Consider the following 10,244-nt stretch of genomic DNA (forward strand, 5'->3'; position numbering starts at 1 on the left):
CCGCCCCTCTTGTCTTCCCCGAGTCTGTCTCTCAAGTCCTGTGACCCTTGAACACCTACTATGTGCCAGGCACAGGCACTGTTTTAGGTGCTTCCTGACATTTCTCATTTAATCATCACTCAGCCCTCTGAGGGCTGCCTCTTCCCAGATTTACAGATGAGGAAATTGAAGCTTGGGGATGGAAAGCAACCCCACGAAGGTCACCCCAGCAATGGAGTAGGGATGCCACTCTAGGACTGCCTAGTGCCTCCTGTTTCACGAGGCTCACAAGGTCATGTTTCACTAGAGAAGTCCAGAGTTGAAAAAGGCCAACTGAGGAAACCCCAATTATTTCATAAGCCCAGACTTAAATTCTGGGTTGCTTTCGAGGGGTCCCCCTGACATGTAAGAGCTACTTGAATGACATGTCATAACTATACAGACCATTGAATCCAACTCCTGCATTTAACAGATGAACAGACAGACACCCACGCCTAAAGGATTTTAAGATGGCTACTGGGGGCCTACTAGCAGCCTAAGGGACTCAAACCCCACTCTCTGGCACCTCCTTTACACCACCGTGCCTGCAGAGACCACCTTTTCCCCCCGAGGAGTTCCTCCAGTCCATCCCACACCTCCAGATGGGCAGAGGAAACAGGCAGCCTTGTGACCAGGCCTCTCCTCAGTCTGCAGGGTTGAGGAAGGGAACATGGGGCTTCCCAGGCTAGTAGGTGTTCTGCTGAGGAGCGGAGGGAGAAAGCATCCTATCCTGCAGGAGCTCCTGGAGACTGGGGCTCAGACCTCCCTCTGTAGGGGTCATGGGTATGTTTTCCAGATCTACTGCAGAGCCCTGCCCCTTCGCAGGGGGGAATGTGGTAAAGAAGCAGTCACTGGCACTTGACCTTGGGTTGGGAGGGGGGGGTTCCACCCTTCTTCCATCCTTCTTCCACCCCTAGGTACCCTTGCTTTACCTCAAAAAGGGAAAGGGGCTTAAATATTTGCTAAACGCCATACGAGGAAGACATTTAGGAACAGGGTGGTCCCCAAACCTCTCCTAATCGCCCACCTTGGGCATCTTCCCCGCAGTAATCAGCATCCAGTAATTAGTGATTTTCACGGTTTGGGGGTGGGGGGGAATGAAGGGAGGGTAGGAATGAGTCACGGTTAACCCCTCCTCGGCCGGTGCCCTCTGAGGGATTCTACCGCAGCGGGCAGTCCCCAGCGGCCCCCGCCCGCCGGCCGGGTGCAGCGCAGGGTCCCCTCTCGGCGCGGCTTCGGCCTCCTCACCTGAGTCCGCTGGCGTTCCGCAGCCCGCCGGCTCGCACCGCTCCGGCCCCGCTTGGCGCAGCGCCTCTGCAGTCGCGGCTGCGGCTGTCTGGCCCGGTTCAGCAACCTGCGGCGGCGGGGGAAAACACACAGACAGGGGCGGGTGAACGCGGGCGGGGACACCGGGCGGCCGAGCCCCCCGCAGCTGCCAGCTGGGCCGCAGCAGCCAAGAAGCCTGGGGGCAGGTTGCTTGCCTGCCGGGCGCTTGGTCCCGTCTGCTTCCCGGCGCGGCCCGCTCCTCCCCTCCCCCCACCCGCTCTCGGCACTCGCCGCTGCAGTGGGCGCAGCTGGGCGGTGGGCCCGGAGGTCCCCGGGGTCCCTGTCATCACCTGCGGAGGCTTCCATGGCTTCGGCTGCCCTGCCCAGGCCGCCGACCTGCTCTCCGGAGCCCCTGCTGGAGGCGGCTCGCCAGGGCTGGGGCTGCCGGGAGGGAGGGAAAGGGAGGGTGAGGTGGATGGAAGGGACCAGCCAGTGGGCGGCTCGATGGTAGCTGCGTAAGCGGCCCGTCTTCACTTTCCTTCTTAAAGAGATAGTTGGCATCTTGCTCCAGAGGGCGTGGGAGCCTGGGCGCGAGCACGCATGGGGTGGGGTCCTCTCGCACCTACACGCCACCCTGTGCTCAGAGCTGGGCAGTGGGGCACTGAGGAAAGCGCAGTGTCCATGGACAGGTGGTGGGATCCCGGGCCAGTCCCTTCACCTCCCTGGGCCTCAGCTTTCTCATCTGAAACCTGGGTCGATGATACCAATCTCACTTCCTGGCACGCTGACGTTTTATGTTAAATAGTTATGTCATCTGAATTCCGTGAGGAACACTTTTCGCTTCTGAGTACCGGGGTCACTTATTAAATGTGAACAGCATTTGGACTACTAAGGAAAATGAAGGCAAGAATCTTAAATATCTGAAAATGAAAATGTTTGTCTTTGAAGTATTGAGATGGTTAATCTTTGAAAACACAGAGAGATCATCATAACCTGGATTAAGTGTTCATTATACACCTTTTCCCTCTGTCTTCCATCTGCTAATGCAGGGGAGATAAGGGGACCAAAGAGCCCAGAAAAGTGGCTTCTCTCCCTAGCCCTTCCACTTCGAGCCATGCAACCTTAGGTAAGTTAACTAGCTCTCTGAACTTGTTTCTTATCTGCTCCGTGTGTAAGAAGTGGGGAGCAGCAGAAAGGGGCTCTTCTGAAGCACCTTCCAGGTTAGTCATTCCTTGCCGCAAAACCATGCCTTGCTTTTCCAGATCTCGGCTCCAATGTCACTGTCTCAGGGAGGCCTTCCCTGACCACCCTACATAACATAGTAATTTCCTCCTCCCCTACTTACTCCTTTTGCCCTAGTTTTTTTGTATTTCCAGCTGACATGTTGTGTAAATACTATTTGTCTGTCATTGTCACCTTTACTAGAATGTACGTTCTATGAGGGAAGGAACTTTGTACTTTCCCTTGCTATCCTCGCAGTGCCTAGAGTAGTACTTGACACTTACCAGGCGCTCAGTAAATACTAAGTGAATGAGAGAGCAAGCACACCTTGTGCCAGGCCCAGTCTTCCATACAAACTAGGCCAGATGCCATCCTTGTCTCCTAAGACTCTTAGGTCAAGTCTGTCTACTCTTGGGACGAACTTGTTACCCTCTGCCTTCCACCTAAGCTGAGAGAGAATTTGTAAAGTGATTTTGCCCTCTTTGTATCATGATTCTGCAGTACTGGCCCGGCGAGAACAGTATTTATAAAGTACAGGGGGGAAATTTTTACTTTAAATTTACTGTTATTTGTCAAAGTTAAATCTTTTTCTGTGGCTGGAATTTGTGATAATCTACCACTCTGTAACAATGCCTATAATTCTGAAACTTATGTCTATAAATTTTTTTGGTGTTGATTATATTCTTTCTTCTAGTCTATTAAGTTGAATTTTCCTTTCAGATGGCCATCATTACAGTATGCCTTGTGGAATAACATGGCAGGGCAATTGTAGCAGGAATAGGAAATTGTAGCTGAAAAAGCCATGTGAAATAAGGTCTGCTGTCAAAAAACAAAAGCAAAAACAACCTAATGCTGTATTAGCAAGTTAATCAATAATATGTTCTATCTGCCATAAGGCCCACTTAAATTGTGTGACTTCTTTGCACTCGAAGCAAAACCAAAGGAAACCATACAATTTGTTTTCTTATCAGGAGATAATTTCTAAGATCCTCACTAAAATAAATTTTGTCTGTCCCCATGAGTTTTTGGATTTGGTTTAATTAATTAATTAATTAATTAGGCTTGGTATTTAGAAGACTACATTTCCCAGAAATCTCCACAAACAACTTCCCCCAATCAAGAGAGCACCTGCACCCATATTACTTCCATCTGTGATGGTGTTAGCTAGTAAAGAATTCTCTCCTCAGCATTATAAGGCATGTGATGAAGAGAACCAGTATTTAGTTAAAATGTAAATTACAACAAATGTGGATTTTAAGCATAAATCAAATTATTCTAAAGAAGTTAGTAATTTGGGGGTACCTCAGTTTGTTAAGTGGCTGCCTTTGGCTCAGTTCATGATCTCAAGCTTCTGGGATCAGCCGCCCTCTCCCCTGCAGATAGTCTGCTTCTCCCTCTGTCCCTCCCTGCCACTCATGAGTGCACACTCAAGCTCTCTCTCTGAAATAAATAAATAAAATCTTTAAAAAAATTAGTAGTTTTGTTTTATACTAATTATGAGATACTCAAATTTGCTTTATTTCAAAAGCAATTTTGATTCCTACCCTGGATAAACAGAATAAACTGAATGCAGCAGTAAAACCTGAACAAATAGCAGCTATATGAGGAGTCTGAAGAGAAAATACTAGCAGGCAAATTGGGGAAGAAGGCCAGAATTTTCTGGCTTAGTGACTAGCAAACTTACCATTTTTGTTTCCTCTGGAATCTCCTGGCCTAGTCTCAAGGCAACCCAAATCTGGACTTGGAGAATCAACACAGAGAAAGCTCCCAAAGCAGCTCTCTAGTTCTGACCTGAAGTTCAGGAAAAGGAGACCCTCTTCTGTTCAGTGTGAGTGGGGGGAAATAATTTTCCTTCTTTAAACTTTTCTCCATTGTCTCATGACCCAGCCCCCAGGTGATCCTGCAGTGGTGGCTAGGACAACAGGGACCCACATGTCTCAAACTCTGAGAGAAGGAGAGACTTCTCCAATCAGAGTAACTGTGGTCCTGAGAGAGGGTGAGCCTCTGATTTTTTGTCTCCTTATGTCTTCCCATCATTTGGCTCCAGATGCAGGTGCAAGTGTGGGAAGAAGCCAACAAAAGAGAAGAGTAAATAAATATCCACACTCCAGCTTTCTGATGAACCCCAAAGAAAGGAACCAAATAATAATAATTTAAAAATGATAATAATTTTCAGTTACTAGTGAAAACTTAAGAAAAAAATCTTGAAAGCAATCAGAGAAAAAGTATGCATTAATTAAACAGGAAGAGTGATTTGAATAACTGGATTTCTCGACCAAAACCATAGATGGCAAGAAAAAATGGAACAAAATTTTTAAATCACTGAAAGAAAAGATCAGACAACCAGGATTCCATATGCAGCAAAATTATCCTTCAGGAATAAAGGTATATAAAGATATTCTCAGATAAAGAAAAACTAAAAGAATTCATTGTCAGCAGACCTGCTCTGAAGGAACTGCTGAAGAAAATTCTTCAGACAGAAGGGAGATGATATAAGGAAACATGAAATAAAAGGAAGGAAAGAACAATAAAAATGGTAAATATCTGGGTAAATTTAAGAAACTTTTTCGTTTCTTGAATTCTTTGAAGTAAGTTTGACAGTTGAAAGCAGAAATCATAACACAGTCTGATGGGGTTTCAATATATATAGATAAGACAATTACAATATAAAGGAGGAAGTGTAAAGGAAACTTTTATGATGTAAGGTTTCTAGATTCCAGTTAAAGTGGTAAAATACTGATTCTAAGTAGGGTGTGAAAAGTTAAGTGTATATACTGTAATTCTCAGGGATCCTTAAAAATACCTATAACAAAAGATATAGTTAAAAAAAAACAGGTAAATTAAATGGAATTCTAAAAATATGTTCAAATATTTTAAAATAAGGCAAGAAAGGGGGAACAGAGAAACAAAAAATGGGGAGAACAAATAGTAAACACATATTAAAAGGCAGATCGATGTCCAAACATACCAATATTTATATTAAAAATAAATGGTTTATTTTTTTTTAAAGATTTTATTTGACAGAGAGAGACACAGCAAGAGAGGGAACACAAGCTGGGGGAGTGGGAGAGGGAGAAGCAAGCCTTCTGCTAAGGAGGGAGCCCAATGCAGTGCTTGATCCCAGGACCCTGCAATCATGACCTGAACCAAAGGCAGATACTTAATGACTGAGTCACCCAGGCGCCCCCAAACTAAATGGTTTAGATACATCAATTAAAAAGAGATAATCAGAATGGATAAAAAATGACTTAAATAGATGCTGTCTATAAAAACTAACTTTAAATATAATGATATAGGTAGTTTAAAAGTAAGACATAGAAAAACACATACCATGCAATCATGAAAGCTGGAGTGGTTTAAGATGAGAAAAAGTAGACTTCGGAGCAAAGAAAATTACCATGGTTAAAGAGAATCATTATACAAAAATAAAAGGGTCACTTACCAGGAAGATATAATTGTAAATGTGTATGCACCTAATAAAAGAGCTTCAAAATACATGAGGCAAAAGCCATCAGAACTAAAAGGAGAAATACAGATTCACAATTACAGCTTTAGAGATGAATTCTCTTTTCTCAGTAATCAGTAGAATGAGTAGACAGAAAACAAGCAAGGATAAGGAGAAATGAAGAGCACTGTCAATCAACTAGGTCCAATCGACACTGACAGAACACTTCACCTAACAACTGCAGAATATATGCTTTTCAAGTGCCATAGAACATCTGCCAATACTGGGTCATAAAACAAAAACAAACCTTAACAAATTTAAAAGAATCTAACTCATTTAAAGTATGTTCTTTGACCATGATTTAAACTAGAAATGAATTACAGAAAGATAACAGGAAAATCTCCCTTGAAAATTAAATAATATCCTTCTAAATAATCTACAGGTCAAAAAGGAAGTCTCAAAAGAAATCAGAAGATAGGCATGCCTGAGTAGCTCAGTTGGTTTAGTACCTGCCTTTGGCTCAGGTTCTGATTCTGGGGGTCCTGGCATCAAGCCCTGCATCAGGTTCCCTCCTCAGTGAGGAGTCTGCTTCTCCCTCTCTCTGCCTCTCCCCTGAGTCATGTTCTTTTTGTCTCTCTCTAATAAATAAGTAAAATGTTTTTTTTTAATAAATAAGTAAAATCTTTAAAAAAAAAAAAAGAAATGGGGCGCCTGGGTGGCTCAGTGGGTTAAGCCGCTGCCTTTGGCTCAGGTCATGATCTCAGGGTCCTGGGATCGAGTCCCGCATCGGGCTCTCTGCTGAGTGGAGAGCCTGATTTCCTCTCTCTCTCTCTCTCTGCCTGTCTCTCTGTCTACTTGTGCTCTCTCTCTGTCAAATAAATAAATAAAATCTTTAAAAAAAAGAAAGAAATTAGAAAATATTTTGAACTGAACAAAAATGAAAATACAACATATCAACATATGGGCAATGCAGCTGAAGCAGTACTTGAAGAGAAATACATAACATTAAGAGTTTGAATTAGAAAAGAAGAAAGGTCTCAAATCAAGTAAACTTCCATTTTAGCAAAACAAACTCAAAACAGGCCAAAGGAAAGAAATATTAAATATCAGAGCAAAAATTAATGAAACTGAAAAAAGAAAAAAAGTGAGGAAATCAATGAAACCAAAAGCTGGTTCTTTGAAAAGACCAATAAATTTAATAAGTCTCTAGTATGACTGAAAAGAAAAAGAAGACACAGATTAACAATATCTGGAATGAAAGAGGTATTATTACCATCGACCTTGCAGACATTAAAAGGATAATAAGGGAATACTCCAAACAACTCTACACACATAATCACTAATTTAGATGAAATGGAACAATTCCTCGAAAACTACCAAAAGTCACTCAAAATGAAAAAGATAACTGAATAGGCCTACAGCTATTTTAAAAAATGGAATTCGTAGTTTAAGACCTTCCCAAATATAAATTCTCAGATCCAGATTGTTTCATGTGTGAATTCTACCAAACATTTAAATAAGAAATAAAACAAATTCTCTGTAGTCTCTTCCAGAAAAATAAGAGGAGGAAACCCTTTCCAAGTTATTTTATGAAGCCAGTATTATCCTGACACCAAAACCAGAAGAAAATAAGTAAGAAAAGACAAATACCCTTATGAACTAATATCCTTCATGAGTATATAGGCAAAAATCCTAAACAAAAACAAAACACCAAATCCATATGAAAATATGTTCAACATCTTTAGTTATTGGGAAAATGCAAATCAAAACTATGAGATATTTCACATTCACTAAGATAGCTATAATTTTTAAAAGGAACAATAATAAGCACTGACAAATTGGAACTCTGATACATTGCTGACAGAAAGGTAAAATGGCACATCTACTTTGAAAGACAGCTTGACAGTTCCTCAAAAAGTTAAACATGGAGTTATCATATGACCCCGCAATTCCACTCCTAGGTATAAATCCAAGCAAGATGAAAACATGAATATACAAAAACTTAAATACTCGTGTTCACAGCCACATTGTTCATAATAGTAAAAAAGTGGGAACAACCACATGTCTACCAACTGGTGAATGGATAAACAGAATGTATATCCATATAATGGAGTAATAATTTAGCCACTAAACAGAATGAAGTACAGGTACATTCTACAACGTGGATAAACCTTGAAAACAATCAGACACAAGACATATACTCTGTGAGAGTCAAAAGGTGCATTAGCAGTTGCCTGGAGCTGTGGGGAAAGAGGGAGTGAGGAGTGATTGTACTAAGTATGGGGTTTCTTTTTGAGCGATGAAACAGTCTAAAATTAGATTATGGGAATAGTTGCATAACAATGTGAATATACTAAAAACATGAAGTGATCACTTTAAAGGGGGTGAATTTTAAGGTAAGTAAATTATGTCTCAATAAATCTGTTAAAATAAATTAGCAAACTGAATCTGGAGATCAAGTAGAGTTTATCCTGGAAATGCATCTTAGCCAAGTAGAGTTTATCCTGGATATGCTAAACTGATTAAAATATTCAAAAATCAATTGGTGAAATCCACCATATTCAGTGTAAAGAAAAAACTCATGAAACAATCAATTCAGAAAGTGTTTGGCAAAATTAACATCCATTCACACACACACACACACACACACACACACACACACACACACACATACCCAACTCTCAGCAAACTAAAAATAAAAGGAATATCCTCAACCTGACAAAAATTATCCCTCTCCCCAAACCATTATAGCTAATATCATACAGAATGGTGAAGGTGAATGTTTTCCTTCTCACATTGGGAACAGACTGACAAGGAAGAAATAAAACTGTCCTTCTTTGTAGACAACATGATTATCTATATAGAAAATCCCAAGGAATCTACCAAACAAAAACAAAAACGAAAAAACACAGAAACCAAAAAACCCTCCTGGAACTAATTTTTAAGTTTAGCAAGGTCACAGAATACAAATTAATCTGCAAAAGTCAATTGCATGAATGACAAAATTGTAGAGATGGAAAACAGATTCATGGTTGTCAGGAACTAGGGAGAAGGGTACAGAGGGAAGCAGTTCTGGCTTCAAAAAGGTATGACAAAGGATCCTCATAATGAAGCTCTTCTGTCTTTTGACTGTGGTGGTGGTCACATGAGCTACATATGTAGTAAAATTGCATAGAACTAAACACATACAAATGAGTGCATATAAAACTGGTGAAATATGAATAAGGTGAATAGACCGTATCAAGGTCAATTTCCCATGATATTGTACTATAATTATGCAAAATGTCACCACTGGGGGAACTGGGTAAAGGGTATACAGAATCTTTCTGTGTTATTTTTTACAATGCCATGGAATCCTATAATTATCTCAAAATAAAAAGTAACAAAAGGTCAGTTGTAACTCTCATACTTCTAATGTGAGTGCAAAAAGGTACTTCTACTCTGGAAAATGAACCGATAATTTCTTTATAGAGTTAAACATGCACTTACCATTTGAGCCAGTAATCCCACTCCTAGATATTTGCCCTAGAGAAACTGTGCACGAGTGTATTTAGCAGCTCCATTTATAATTGTCTAAAACTGGGTACAGCTTCAAGTGTCCTCCAGAGGGTAAATGAATAAATAAACTGTGGTATATCCAGACAACAGAATACTATTCAGCAATTAATAGTATCAAACCACTGGTAAGTGCAGCCAAGTGGACAAATCTCAAAGGCATACTGAGTGAAAGAAGCCAGTCTCAAAAAGGTTACATATTATTTGATTCCACATATATGACATTCTTAAAAAGACAAAACTATAGTCATGTAGAAGAGTAGTTGCCAGGACTTAGGATGGGGAAGGGAATGATTATAAAATGATAGCACAAGGGAGTTTTTGGGTCATATTACTGTTGGTATCCCAAATGTAGTGGTGGTCACAGGAATCTAGACATGGGTTAAAATTCACAGAACTGTGTGTCAAAATGAAAAAGTCAGTTTTCCTGTATGTTAATTAAAAAAAAAAAAGACTTTTTTGGGGTGACTGTAAATCATGTATCTTTCAAAAAATAAAAGACATTTTAAAAAAGACAATTTTGACATTTCAATCTTATATAATTAATATGTTCAAAGAGGACATTTAGAATTCCATTTGCAGCATAATTCCAGATTTACAAGGGGATTGAAGAGAATACTATTGGTTTTACTTTGTAGTATACTATGGGGTTCACAGAGCATTATATGAAAATTTCCTAACTGAAACTTCAACTAAGAAAAAAAGAAAAACAATGGTTTTAAAGTAAAAAATGCTCAGT

General features: G+C 40.7%; 1 protein-coding gene across 9 annotated transcripts in view; it reads right to left on the reverse strand.

Moving 5' to 3' along the window:
- Positions 1-1,781, reverse strand: part of SNPH (syntaphilin) — a 36,164-nt gene extending 34,383 nt beyond the window's left edge. For 3 of the 9 annotated variants that reach the window (XM_082744608.1, XM_082744605.1, XM_082744611.1), the window contains exon 1: positions 1,267-1,355. The gene's annotated coding sequence lies outside the window, so the exon portion shown is untranslated. Of the gene's footprint in view, positions 1-1,266; positions 1,373-1,634 lie in introns of those variants that run through there. The other 6 variants (XM_082744613.1, XM_082744610.1, XM_082744609.1 and 3 more) reach the window with 6 other exon arrangements.
- Between the last annotated feature and the right edge of the window lie 8,463 nt (positions 1,782-10,244).

This window comes from Mustela nivalis (assembly GCF_964662115.1).
Source record: "Mustela nivalis genome assembly, chromosome: 8".
In the NCBI taxonomy this organism is placed as follows: Eukaryota; Metazoa; Chordata; class Mammalia; order Carnivora; family Mustelidae; genus Mustela; species Mustela nivalis.